Below are 13,924 nucleotides of genomic sequence, written 5' to 3'. Positions count from 1 at the left end.
ATTCCGTGAGTACAACCAAGGAGCCTACTTCCGGGGCCAAGTGGCACTTGACAAAAATAGCCGTAGATCTAGGGTAGGTGTTTGTGAGAACGCAATTCTTGTTGCTGTGCGTTGACACTTTCCCCGAGTGAGGGAAGTTGGGTTCTTCCTTTTCTTTTTTTTGTTGTTGTTGTTTGTTTGTTTCTTTCTCTTTTTCTTTTTTTCTTTGTTTCTTTATCTATTTTTTTTTGTATTTGTTTTTTCTGTGAGCGTTTATTTTGTTCAGGAGTCGTAGATTGTAACGTAGTAATTAACCCTGTCCATACGCCCTGGGGTCATTTTGTTCTCCCGGGGTTGTATTTTTCACATCAAAGAATACTTTTAGTACGAAGATCTCTTTGAAACTTTCAGTATTTCTCAAAAAAGCATTTTGACACACTGCTATGCAAAGCGCACGGATCGGATTAACGAGTTAATTTCCTATTTGGAAAGTGGTTGCACACAGTTCCCTACGTCATATGGATACGATAGTAAAACGCGGCGTACGGATAGGGTTAAGGCAACAGGGCACCGTAACTCCCACAATATTTGATGCGTGTGGGCAATAAAAGCCTTGAGAAAGAGAAGGCGGGGTTGGGTTGGGAACTCCGGAGCGCTCCCATCAACAGTCTTTGCGCTTTCGGGGGAGGAAAAGTAGAGGCTATCAACTTATTGTAAGGATTGGTAAAGAATAGTATAGACTAGGAGTGTTGTGTGAGTACTTGCGGTGCGCGCGCGTGCGTGCGTGTGTGTGTGTGCGCGATAGGTCGTGTGTACATGTTTGTGAGACTGCAGCAGCGTTGATTTTGATTTTAAAGAAATGTTTCACTTCATACGGGACAATAAAGGGTCGTTTATTTTGGTAAGAGTTTTACAACACTAGCAACACAATTATACAGGTCATAATATAAGGAAACGACAAATGCAGTTTTTGGGACACCTGAATAGACATTATAAGGGTCTTGAACATCTAGCTCTCACTGGCAAAATTGAGGGCAAGCGAGGCAGGAGTAGGCCCAGAACAACATACTTAGGGAACCTAAACAAATGGGTAACAGGAAAAGATCAGGGAAACGTAGCTTTTTTGAGAGCATCCGAACAAAGGAATGAATGGAAAACCATGATCGTCGATGTCTGTCGCAGATCTGGCACTGGATGATGATGATGAATAAGTGCCGGAATCTGAGGTGCTACAAGGGAGTAACATAACAAACAGGCACAAGATGGAGAGATAAGGGAGTAACACAACAAACAGGCACAAGGTGGAGAGATAAGGACGATAGATGTTTGATAGGAAAGAAGGAGGAGAGATAAGGACGATAGAATTTTGATAGGAAAGAAGGAGGAGAGATAAGGACGATAGATGTTTGATAGGAAAGAAGGAGGAGAGATAAGGATGATAGATGATTGATAGGAAAGAAGGAGGAGAGACAAGGACGATAGATATTTGATAGGACAGAAGGAGGAGAGATAAGGACGATAGATGTTTGATAGGAAAGAGGGAGGAGAGATAAGGACGATAGATGTTTGATAGGAAAGAGGGAGGAGAGATAAGGACGATAGACGTTTGATAGGAAAGAGGGAGCAAATGACACCAGAGCACCCACCAACCACTCACAGTAGAGGGTTTACAAATTGACGTCACAGACTCTCGGTAACACAGTCATAGTCACATACAAATGTAAAAATGATTGTTGGGCAACACACCGTGTCACCCCTACCCCTTTTCTCTCCCCCTTCCCCTCTCCCTCTTTTTTCTCTCTGTCCCTCTCCCCCTCTCTCTGTCCCTCTCTCTCCCCTTCTCTCTCCCCTCTCTCTCTCCCTCTCTCTCCCTCTCCCTCTCCCCCCTATCTCTCCTCCGCCATCTCTCTCTCCCTCTCTCTCCCTCTCCCCCCCCCCCACTCTCCCCCCCCCTCTCCCTCTCCCGTCGATATGCTATTCTTTACGGAGACAAACAAACCAACACAGTTTGTCTTGACACTCTGAGTATCTCGGTCTTTCTGCTGAGATGTTGCATTCCTCTCAGTTTGGGTCTGTTCTGACAGCCAAGGTCGAAACCTGCTCCCAAAGTGATCTATAGTGCCGTCAAAAATTCGCGGCGCAACTTATTATCCGATTTTAATATTTCCTAAACTAACGAACACAAACTCTCCAGCTTTCGTACAATGACTCGTATCAATTCGTCTTAACAGATCAATATCTTTTAAAACATATTTTTGCTGTAATCTAGAATATTCCTTAATAAGTACACATAAAAAATCCTGGAAGGTGGTTTCTACAGATTTTAAAAGGTTTACAGCTTGGACAATATCACTTTTAAAAGCAAGCCCGTCATTATTTTCTAATGGCAACATTATAGGTCTACTTATTGAACGCATGTTTTGAGAACTTTTTGTGTGCAAAAAGTGCTCATTATAAAATTAATAGACTATGTTGTAACAAGTTTTGCCATTAAAATATGTCTTTGGTTTAGCAGTAACGTAGGCCATATATATATGCGTATGCAAAATGTGTGTGAGAAGCGGGGAGTGCTGTGAACAATCCCACTTTGCGCGTGACGGAGATTTGTAGCAGGCCCCTGTTTTATTTACATTTATGAAGAAAAGATTTTTAGATCTAGCCTTAACTGTGTGGAAAAATATGATTAAGCTAAGACAGATTGGTCATTTTTAAGGACTAGTGGACTAACCCAGATTTCGGGGGTTTCCAGAAATCTCGACCTACACCAAAATTGGGCTTTGCGCTACCTATAGGAGAATTCAAGTTTGGTTTCGTTAGTGCGTATATTTGTTTGGTTACAGAGAAAACCCTCCTTGTCTTTTAAAGAAACTGAACAAGGGGCAAAAACTTTGCCTTCGATTTTCTAAAAAGAGCAGTTATCTGGATAGCCCCCTTGTGCTTAAAAGCGACCAATTGATACAAACAGCTGTGTCAAGTATGGGTGACACTGATTCATCTGTTAAAGATAAGTTGCGCCACGAATTGTTGACAGCACAATAAGACATTAAGATGTGTTGACGGGGGCGTAAAACCATTCATCAAAGAAAATCTACTCGTTTCTTTGACCCTTGATCTTTCTTTTTGTACTTGTATTTGTCGTCGTGTAAGGTTCATGTGTGGGTGTGTGCCTTGGGTGTACAATGTAGTAGAGCCCTTTGCCTTGCGTGCAAAGAACGTGCCCAAGTCTCACGTGGGGAATACATGAGGCAGCGTGGTGGAATCAGGCTCTCGTCAATTTTAGGGCATGTAGAGTAAGTGGTATCATCCTAAAGCTTGTTCACTTGTCTTTATTTGGAGGAAAAAAGTATCCATTTATCTTGAATACCAGTCGAGATATTTGCAAAAGAAGGAGGTGGGGGTCTTCTGTTTTCAGAGGTAAAATTTGTGAGAAAATGGCCCTCAAAGGTTAGTTATTTCCTTAGCTTAAGAGTCCGTGGTAACTGAAAATTTACATTTTCTGTACCTTTAATCAACGCTTTTCAGAAAAATCCACTCAGAAATAAGTTCTTTAATGGGCATGAAAGGTGTTGAGCCAAAAAACAAAAATTTAATAAAAATTCGCAAACCTGCGGAACAATGCAAGTTTCTTCACTTTGATTATTTTGACGAGAGCCTGATTCCCCCACGCTGCCTCACATATGTGTCTCGACGCTGTGGAATCAGGGACTCGTCAATTTTTGGGCATGTGGATTTATTGGTATCATCTTAACCCTATCCGTACGTCTTGTTTTCCTATCGTATCCATACGACGTGGGGAACTCTGTGCCACTACTTTCCAAAGAAGAAATTTACTCATTAATCCGATCCGAACGCTTTGCATAGCAGTCTGTCAAAAGGATTTTTAGAGAAATACTAAAAGTTTCAAAGAGATCTTCGCTCTAGAAGTATTCTAAAATGTGAAGAATGCAACCCCGGGGGTACAAAAAGACCCCAGGGCGTACGGATAGGGTTAAAGCTTGTTTATTGTCTTGCTTTTGGGTGAAAAAAACACTCATCTATCATGAACAGAAGTCGAAATATTTGAGATTGAAGGAGATGGGGTCGCCTGGTTTCAGACGGGAAATTATCGAGAAAATGGCCGTCAAAGTTGAGAGTCCTTGGAATCTGCAAATTTACATTTTTTTGTAACTTAATTCACCGATTTTCAGTAAAATCCACACAGAAATATGTTTTTAAATGGACGTTAAAGGCGTTGAGTAAAAATAAAAAAATGGATAAAAATTGGCTATCGGGCAGAAAAATGCCAGTTTCTTCGATTTCATCATTTTGACGAGCGCCCGATTTCACTACAATGCTTCGCATTAATTTTGTCAAGCAGGCCTACACGTAATAATAATAATAGATAGATAGCATTTGTATAGCGCATATCCCCGCTCAACAGCAGGCTCTGTGCGCTTTACACTATATTATTACCCCAGCAGACCATAGAACACTCCGAAACATTCTCAGCTTCCCGGTAAGCATGCAGTGCAAGCAGCCGATTAAGCGCTCAAACACTAACAAACTGACACGATCTTTCGCTGTCTATAGCCGGGTACCCATTCCCACCTGGGTGAAGTGAGGAAAATTCGTGTAAAGTGCCTTTCCCAAGGACACAACGTCGGGTCCTTGACGGGATTCGAACCCACGACCTTACGGTTGCGAGTCCGAGAGCCTAACCACTAGGCCACCGACGTAGTTCCGTCTTTCGACTGGTTTCTGTTCCTCGCCGTCTAGATAAGCTCTGATAGGTCATATCGATGCAGCTCGCCTCCTAATTAATGGTCTCTGAAATTGTAATGCAGAAACCTTAGTGCAATAGTATGTGTCTGTTGGAATTCTAAAGTTAAAATTTTGAATGTTATTTTACAGCAAAACAAATTTTAACCACGAATTTTCGTCATTTTTACATTTTAGTAGAAATATTGACCAAAATCAAACCGTGCTGTGAACTGTCGTGAATGCAACTAGCTTGTTTCACGCGCTCAATTGACCTTATACAGTTGCGAGCGCCGTAAAAATATTACAAAACTAAACTAACATGGTATGAAACTTTCTGTAAAAATAATTTTCAGCTCCCAATTCGGAATTTGCTTGACCTGGTTTGTCCCCACTCTTTGTGGGCGGGTTGCCATGACATAATTAATGCACTAAAGACACTTCAGCGGTAGGTGCGACCCTCAGTTTGGCCGATGTGGGGTCAAACTATGCAAACTCGCACTTTAAGGTCATCAGCTGACAAAAAGAAATTAATTTTACCATCTATGAAACTTAAAACAATGGGTGAAAGGGCGTTTGAATACCAAGGCCCCAAGATCTGGAAGGCTTCACCAAGTACTTTAACTTTAAGAGAGATAAAATCTTTTGATTCACCCAAATGTCAGTTGAAGTCGTTTCTGTTTTTAAATTAATAAGAGGAATATTTGGAGAAATTTTCTTTAGTCAGAACACAGCGTTTTATGATACTGTTGTACGTTGTACTGTATTATAAAGCGCCCAGAGCCTGTGTACTTTATTCGGGGTTGAGCGCTATATAAATGTCATGTATTATTATTATTAGATTGAGATGTTGGCTGATTTTTTAAGATCAACCGTGGATGGTTAGCCGGTGCTCTGGTGTGGTTTGCTCCTTCTTTCCTATCAAACATCTATCGTCCTGATCTCTCCTCCTTCTTTTTCTGTGTTTGTTACTCTCTTGTAACACCTCTAATCTTCGGCACTTACATGACCTTATTGTGTTGCAAGTACCGTAAAACTCTTACTGAACTAAAGAAGAGCAATCACTTCTCTGTATAGAAATAGCAAGGAGACAATTTAGAAAGTCTTTATTCTCGTCGTAATTTGCCTTTGAAAACACGAGGGTTAAAATAGAGTGGATTTTCAAAAGAATTGTCCTTTTTCTCAAAATGCCATTTTTCTGCAGTTTTTCCCCTACTCCTATCTTAGTTTTTGTCTTTTTGACTTGAAACTTTCAGGAAACGTAGATGGCGAGGCTGCCATCAATGTAACAGGGATATATTTGCGAAAAAATAACATTTTTCCATTGGCAAGCGATTACGGAACCAAAATTTAGAAAAGGTTTATATTATACGCTGGGAAAGTTCTCATTTTTTTTTCTTTTACACTAAAAAAACAAACTTGCAGCTACGTTGCTAGGTACTGGTTACTGGTATACTCTCGCTAAATTTGGTCTGTAAATTAAAAAGAACGCCTAAGGGATTGGAAATTAATTGTTCATTTTCAAAATGTCGGCCGTTTCCGTTGCAACCGCTGTAGCTATGCAAAAACAAAAGATGTGTCCTTAGATTAGATCTCGGGCAACAAATATAGAAAATGGACCTTGAGGGTCGCTCATCCCGTTAAACTTATTTTCTCAATGGGATGAGAGAAGCGGGAGTGGGGATGGGAGTAGAATTTAGTGTACCAAAACTTCTGTCAGTTTATTTTGGAAGAAAGCCACAGACTCGTGTCTTCAGATGAAGTAAGTAGTCTGCGAGCTAGCTTTTTAAAGCTTCTTCATTTCAGACCCCCCCCCCTCCCTCACCCCTTTTAGACATAACTAGCTGGGCCCCCTTTCGATGAAAGGAATGATCGGCGGTGCCTATATGTTCTTATACTAACCGTTCTCTGACCGTCTAGGCCGGTGCTTTAATATCAACTAAAAGTCATTGGCCTACTATATTTACACTCTAATGGAATGGGGGGAAAAATCATGAGAGATGCAAAAAATTATAAGGTCTAGTTCTATACTCTCAAAACAAAACGCGCCTCGCGAAATATCATTTCCAGATTTTCAAAAATTGCAGATACAGATGCGTCGGCCTACAAAAGCGATCGGCGAAATAAAGAAATTTAGCTTTTTGCAGCAAAACTGTCTCAAAACTGAAAAAAACAAGGGCGCCATGCTCTGGAGAATATTTTTAAGAATTTTTTTGGCGAAAACCGCATGTCGATCGATGCAGCCATTAAAATGCCTTTTGAATAGCAAAATTCGGCCACCACAAATAGATAATAGATTAATTATTGTAGACTATTCTGTGGTCTAAATGAAGGCTCGTTTTAACGTGTTGATGATGCTGTAACATTTCCCAGTTTACAATTGTTGTTTTTGCTTGTATGACTGACACACAAATGTGAGGCAGCGTGGTGGAATCAGGCTCTCGTCAAAATAATCAAAGTGAAGAAACTTGCATTTTTCAGCAGGTTTGTGAATTTTTAGCAAATTTTTGTTTTTCGGCTCAACACCTTTCATGCCCATTAAAGAACTCATTTTTGTGTGGGTTTTTTTGAAAAATGTTGATTAAAGGCACAAAAGATGTAAATCTTCAGTTACCACGGACTCTTAGGCTAAGGAAATAACTAATCTTTGGCGGCCATTTTCTCACTAATTTTACCTCTGAAAACAGGTGACCCCCACCTCCTTTGTTCTCAAATATCTCGACTTGTATTTAAGATAAACGGATATGTTCTTCATCGAAATAAAGACAAGTGAACAAACTTTAAGATTATACCAATAACTCTTCATGCGTCACAAATATCCTCCCCCCCCCTCACAAAATTTAACACTTTGCCCATTTCTTTCCATCCACAACTAGATAGAGGAAAATATCCATCACCAAATGTCCAGAAATGACAAGACCAGCCCGCCACTCACAAACTCCCTCCAGAAGCCAGCGTTTGCTTTGGGCTCCACGCTGCTTGCTGGTGCTTCAGAGCCTGCTTATGGGAAGTGCAGCAAACGGATAAAGGGCGCAGAGAAGAACAGAAAAAATGACGCAACAGCAAGAACAGAGAGCGCAGGGGTGTACGGTTCTGCTACAGAGAACATCACTGCTGATGAGCAACATGACCGCCGCCGTAGCTCATCAGACGAGCTTCACAGTGGTGTTAGTGTTGGCAAGACTTCATCATTGCTGCGTTCTTATTTGTCTTTACTATCTGTTTCTAAAATTGTTCCATCATCGTCATCATCATCATCATTATCATCATCGTCATCATCATCATCATCATCATCATCATCATCATCATCATCATCATCATCATCATCATCATCATCATGGGCAGCAGCCCTACTACCACCACCACTTACAACAACAACAACAACAGCAAGAGCAACAGTTTCATCATCACGTTCACAACCACCTGGACCCCCACCACCAACTACCGGTACCACAGACGAGAGATGGACGCTGCCACTCCCCTGGCCTCCCCGCGCTACTCTGCCTCTCACCACTGTCCTCAGAGCCGCCGGTGTGGGCGGCATACAGCACAGCAAGTTAATCTTCAAGAAACCCCTGAACACAGCCTTGACCTTGACTACAGCAACGAAACCAGGTCGTCGTCCTTCTCCTACTGGCAAAGTCATCATTATTAAAAGGTCAAAGATTAATTCGTCCGTAGAATCATCACCAACTCACCGGGGGGCAAAGTTTGGTGCAGTTGTTCAACCGACAGGCTTTCCCTGTGTGCCGGCTGCCTCTTGTGGTACATTGACGGACCCCGCAAACAGTACAGTGAGTGGAGACAGCTCAGGCAGCACGGTAGCCCAGCGGGTCTCAGTATGTGTACACGAGAAGTCTGTGGAAGAAGAGAGTAAGGATACAGTTCTACTGAGACGGGGAGAAGCCTATCACCCGGTGCTGGACGACCACTGCTACAGCAGGCGCAGTTAGGAGAGGTTTGCATGCAGGCATCTGTGGGAAAACTGCAAAATTGTTCACAGTTTGATAATGTCACTTGAACATTAATGTTATATTATTAGGCGGGACCTCCGGATTTAACGTCCAACTCCGAGGGGAACGAGCCAATAATTGGCTAAATTCGAGTAGTAAAGTGCCTTGCCTAAGGCGACAAGAATAGGCAGGGCGGAGACTCGAACCCGTGAACCCACAATATCCCGATTACAGGAAGATCACACGAGAAAAACGGGCATAGTCACAACATGGAAATTGAAATTGTGAGGGTGTCAATTTTCAAAGCTTGCGGACTCACAACTTTATACAGCTAACTTAGTAACATACTTGCCCTGTGTGCCAGCTGCCTCTTGTGGTACATTCCCCACACTGACGGACCCCGCAAACAGTACAGTGAGTGGGGATAGCTCAAGCAGCAGGACGGCTCAGCAGCTCCCAGCATGTGTCAGATCCTGTAACAGGACACCCCAACATGTGTCAGCATGTGTCAGCTCAGGCAGCAAGACAGCGCAGCATGTCCCAGCATGTGTCAACTCAGACAGCAGGAGAGTCCAGAAGATCCCAGCATGTGTCCAGGACAAGTCCAGGGAAGAAGAGAGTAAGGATACAGTACTTCTGAGACGTGGAGAAGCCTATCACCCGGTGCTGGACGACCACTGCTACAGCAGGCGCAGTTAACCCTATCCGTATGCCCTGGGGTCATTTTGTACCCCTGGGGTTGTATTCTTTACATTTTAGAACACTTCTAGTACGAAGGTCTCCTTGAAACTTTCAGTATTTCTCAAAAATTATTTTAACAGACTGCTGTGCAAAACGTACGGATCGGATTAACGAGTAAATTTCCCCTTTGGAAAGTGGTGGCACAGAGTTCCCCACGTCGTATGGATACGATAGTAAAACACGACGTACGGATAGGGTTAAAGAGAGGCTTGCAGGCATCTGTGGGAAAACTGCGAAATTATAATAATATAGTGTTTGATAATGTTTCATGAACACTAACGTTTTAATAGGCTGGACCTCCGGGTTTAACGTCCAACTCCGAGAGGAACGAGCCGATTGGGGAAATTTGTGTTTCAGCTCAAGCAGCACGATGGCCCAGCTGGTCGCAGCATGTGTCCAGGAGAGGTCTGTGGAAGAAGAGAGCTAGGACACAGTTCTCCTGAGACGGGGAGAAGCCTATCACTCTGTGCTGGACGACCACTGCTACAACAGGCGCAGTTAAAGAGAGGCTTGCAGGCAGGCATCTGTGGCAGAACTGCGAAAATGTGTAGATCTAGAGTTTGATAATGCCTCTTGAACACAAACGTCAGGCGGGACTTCCGGATTTAACGTCCAACTCCGAGAGGAATGAGCCAGTTGGGGAAATTCGTGTAAAGTGTCTTACCCAAGGCGACAACAATGGGCAGAGCAGAGACTTGCACCCGTGAACCCACGATCTCCCGATTACAGGAAGAGCACACGAGAAAAACAGGCGTATCTGCAAAATGGAAATTGAAATTGCGAGGGTTTCAATTTTAAAAGCTTGTGGACTCAAAACTCTATACAGCCAACAGGCTTTCCCTGTGTGCCGGCTGCCTCTTGTGGTACATTCTCCACACTGACGGGCCCTGACAACAGCACGGGTAATGGGGACAGCTCAAGCAACAGGACAGCCCAACATGTGTCAGCATGTTTCAACTCAGACAGCAGGAAAGCCCAGCAAGTCCCAGTATAATGTGTCCAGGAGAGTTCTGTGGAAGAAGAGAGTAAGGACACCGTTCTCCTGAGACTGGGAGAAGCCTATCACTCTGTGCTGGACGACCACTGCTACAGCAGGCGCAGTTAGGGCAGGCTTTTGTGGGAAAACTGCGAAACTGTATATAGATCTAGAGTTTGATAATGTCTCTTGAACACAAACGTTACATTACCTGTTCCCTTGGTTTTATGCACCCCGAATAATTTAGCAAAATTTGGTCATTTTTTTCATAATTTCTGATTATTTTCCCCTTATCATTCTTTGTTAAAATTAACAGAATTGCATAATTTCATATTTTTGGGCCCAGTTTGCATAATTTCAGAATTTTTCTTGCTTAAAACGACGGGGACAGTATTATTAGGCCGGCCCTCCGGATTCAACGTCCAACTCCGACAGGGACGAGTCAATTGGGGACATTTGTGGGTCAGCTCAAGCAGCAGCTCCCAGCATATTATGTCAACGACAAGTCTGCGGAAGAAGAGAGTAAGGACACAGTTCTCCTGAGACAAGGAGAAGCCTTTCACCCTGTGCTGGACGACCACTGCTACAGCAGACTCGAACTCGTGAACCCACGATCTCCCGATTACAGGAAGAGCTCACGGGAAAAACGGGCAGAGTCACAAAATGGAAATTGTGAGGGTGTAAATTGTAAAAGCGTGTGGACTCAAAACTTCCTATTTGTTTGACTTGTGGTTTATTGTTCTGTTTGTTGAATGGAAAAACTAACAGCAGCAACCAACCAACAGTTAAACAGAAATACAGTTATGAGTCAACGAATCGTTCAGAATTGACACCCTCACAATGATCAATTTGTGACTATGTCCGTTTCCCCCCTGCGCTCTTAATAAACTATTATCATTATTATTATTATTATTATTATTATTATTATTATTATTATTATTATTATTATTATTATTATTATTATTATTATTAATTTTGCTATTATTATATTATTTTTTACAATATCATTATTTTTATCCTCATCATCAACATTATTATTATTATTATTATTATTATTATTATTATTATTATTATTATTATTATTATTATTATTATTATTACTGGTATTATAAGTATCAATATTATTATTATTATTATCATTATTATTATTATTTCTGTTATTATTGCCATTGTTATTATTATTCGTCTGCTGTGCGCGTGGGTAATTGTAATATTCGTGTAACTCTAACACCTCATTACCGTTTGTTCTGGTAGCCTGGGTTCATTAAACACGATGGAAAAAGTCACGCAGGTACTTTCTCATTTAATTAACAAGCAACTGGTTATTGCACTTGTGTAACATTATGTGAGTGCTACCACACACTGGACCACTCACAGTTACTGTTGTTCTCTTTGGGTTTTTTACAAATAAGTGAGTGTAATAGATGTAGTCTTTACCGGGACAGGAATCGAACCTGTGGACCGATCACGGACAGCAGGGAACTGCCGTTTTTTCTTTCCTCATCCTTACTTTCGTCATTTTACCTCTTCTTCTTTTGTATATTTGTCACTCTCTTGTGAACTGCTATTTGAGACGGTTTGAAAATAAAAAAGTAAAAGAAAGCTAGGGGAAACGGTTTTAAAATATAAAATATATACAACTGGTGGAGACAGTTGGAAAGTAAAAAATAAAATACAGCTAATGAAGACATTTAGAAAATATACAATAAAATTTAGCCAAGGGAAAAGATTTTAAAATTGAAAACAGCTAGTGGAGACGATTGGGAAAGAAAAAAGAAAATACAGGAAGGAGAAAAGGTTTTAAAATAGAAAATAAAATACAGCTAGTGGATACGGTTGGAAAAAATACAATAAAATACAGCTCTTGGAGACAGTTTGAAAAAAATATAATAAAATATTCATAGGTAGTGGATACGGTTTTAAAATAGAAAATAAAATACAACTTGATCTAGTGGAGACGGTTGGAACAAAGAAAAGAAAATACAGCTAGGGGAGACGATTAAAAAATGAAAATATAATGCTGCTTATGGAGAAGGCTGGAAAATAGAAAATAAAAAGCAGATAGTGGAAGCGGTTTTGAAATAAAGAATAAAATACAGGTAGTGGAGACGGTTGGAAAATGTAAAATAAGATAAAGGGAGCGGAAACGATTTTTAAAATATAAAATAAAATACAGCTTGGGAAGACTGTTGGGAAATAGAAAATAAAATGCAGGAAGGAGAAAAGGTTTTAAAATAGAGAACAAAATACAGCTAGTGGATATACGGTTTGAAAAAATAAAATAAAATACAGCTCTTGGAGACGTTTTGAAAAAAATAAAATAAAATATTTATAGGCAGTGGATACGGTTGAAAACAAAATACTGCAAGTGGATACGGTTGGAAAAAAGAAAAGAAAATACAGCTAGTGGAGACGTTTTTATAACATTAAGTAAAATACAGGTAATGGAGACGGTTGGGAAATGTTTAAAAATACGGCTAGTGGAGACGGTTGTAACATAGATAATAAAAATATAGCTTGGGGAAACGGTTTTAAAATATAAAATAAAATACAGCTAGTGGAGAAGGTTGGAAAATAGAAAATAAAAAGGACCTATTGGAGACGAGTTTGAAATAAAAAATAATATACAGCTAGTGGAGACGATTGGAAAATATAAAATGAAATACAGCTAGCGGAAACTGTTTTAAAAAATGAAATAAATCACAGCTTGTGGGGACGGTTAGAAAATAACAAATAAATTACAGCTAGAGGAAACGGTTTTAAAATATATAAAATACAGCCTGTACTTGAGACGATTAGAAAATATGAAATAAATTACAACTAGTGGAGACGGTTGGAAAATTGAAAATAAAGTTCGGTAGGGGAAACAGTTATAAAATAGAAAATAAAATACAACTATTTTAAAAGGTTGAAAATAGAAAATAAAATAAGGCTAGTGGAGAGGATTTTAAGAGAAAAAATAACTACATCTAGTGGAGACGGTTGGAACATATATGTGAGGCAGCGTGGTGGAATTAGGCTCTCGTCAAAATAATCAAAGTGAAAAAACTTGCATTTTTCCGCAGGTTTGTGAAATTGTATAAAATTTTTGTCTTTTGGCTCAACACCTTTCATCCCCATTAAAAAACTCATTTCTGTGAGGATTTTTCTGAAAAACGTTGATTAAAGGCACAAAAATGTAAATTTTCAGTTACCACGGACTCTTAAGCTTAGGAAATAACTAATCTTTGACGGACATTTTTTCACTAATTTAACCTCTGAAAACAAGTGACCCCCACCTCCTTCTTTTGCAAATATCTCGACTTGTATTCAAGATAAATGGACATTTTTATTCATCTAAATAAAGACAAGTGAACAAGCTTTAAGATGACACCAGTAACTCTAAATGCCCAAAAATTGACGAGAGCCTGATTCCACCACGCCGCCTCACATATATAGAAACAAAAATACAAGAGAGTGAAAAGGTTTTAAAAAAGAAAAAAAAATGCAGCTAATGGAAACAGTTGGAAAATTAGAAATAAAATACAGCTAGTGAAGA

The sequence above is a fragment of the Aplysia californica genome, unplaced genomic scaffold (assembly GCF_000002075.1).
Source record: "Aplysia californica isolate F4 #8 unplaced genomic scaffold, AplCal3.0 scaffold00015, whole genome shotgun sequence".
Taxonomy (NCBI): Eukaryota; Metazoa; Mollusca; class Gastropoda; order Aplysiida; family Aplysiidae; genus Aplysia; species Aplysia californica.
Note: the sequence above shows the minus strand (reverse complement) of the source record.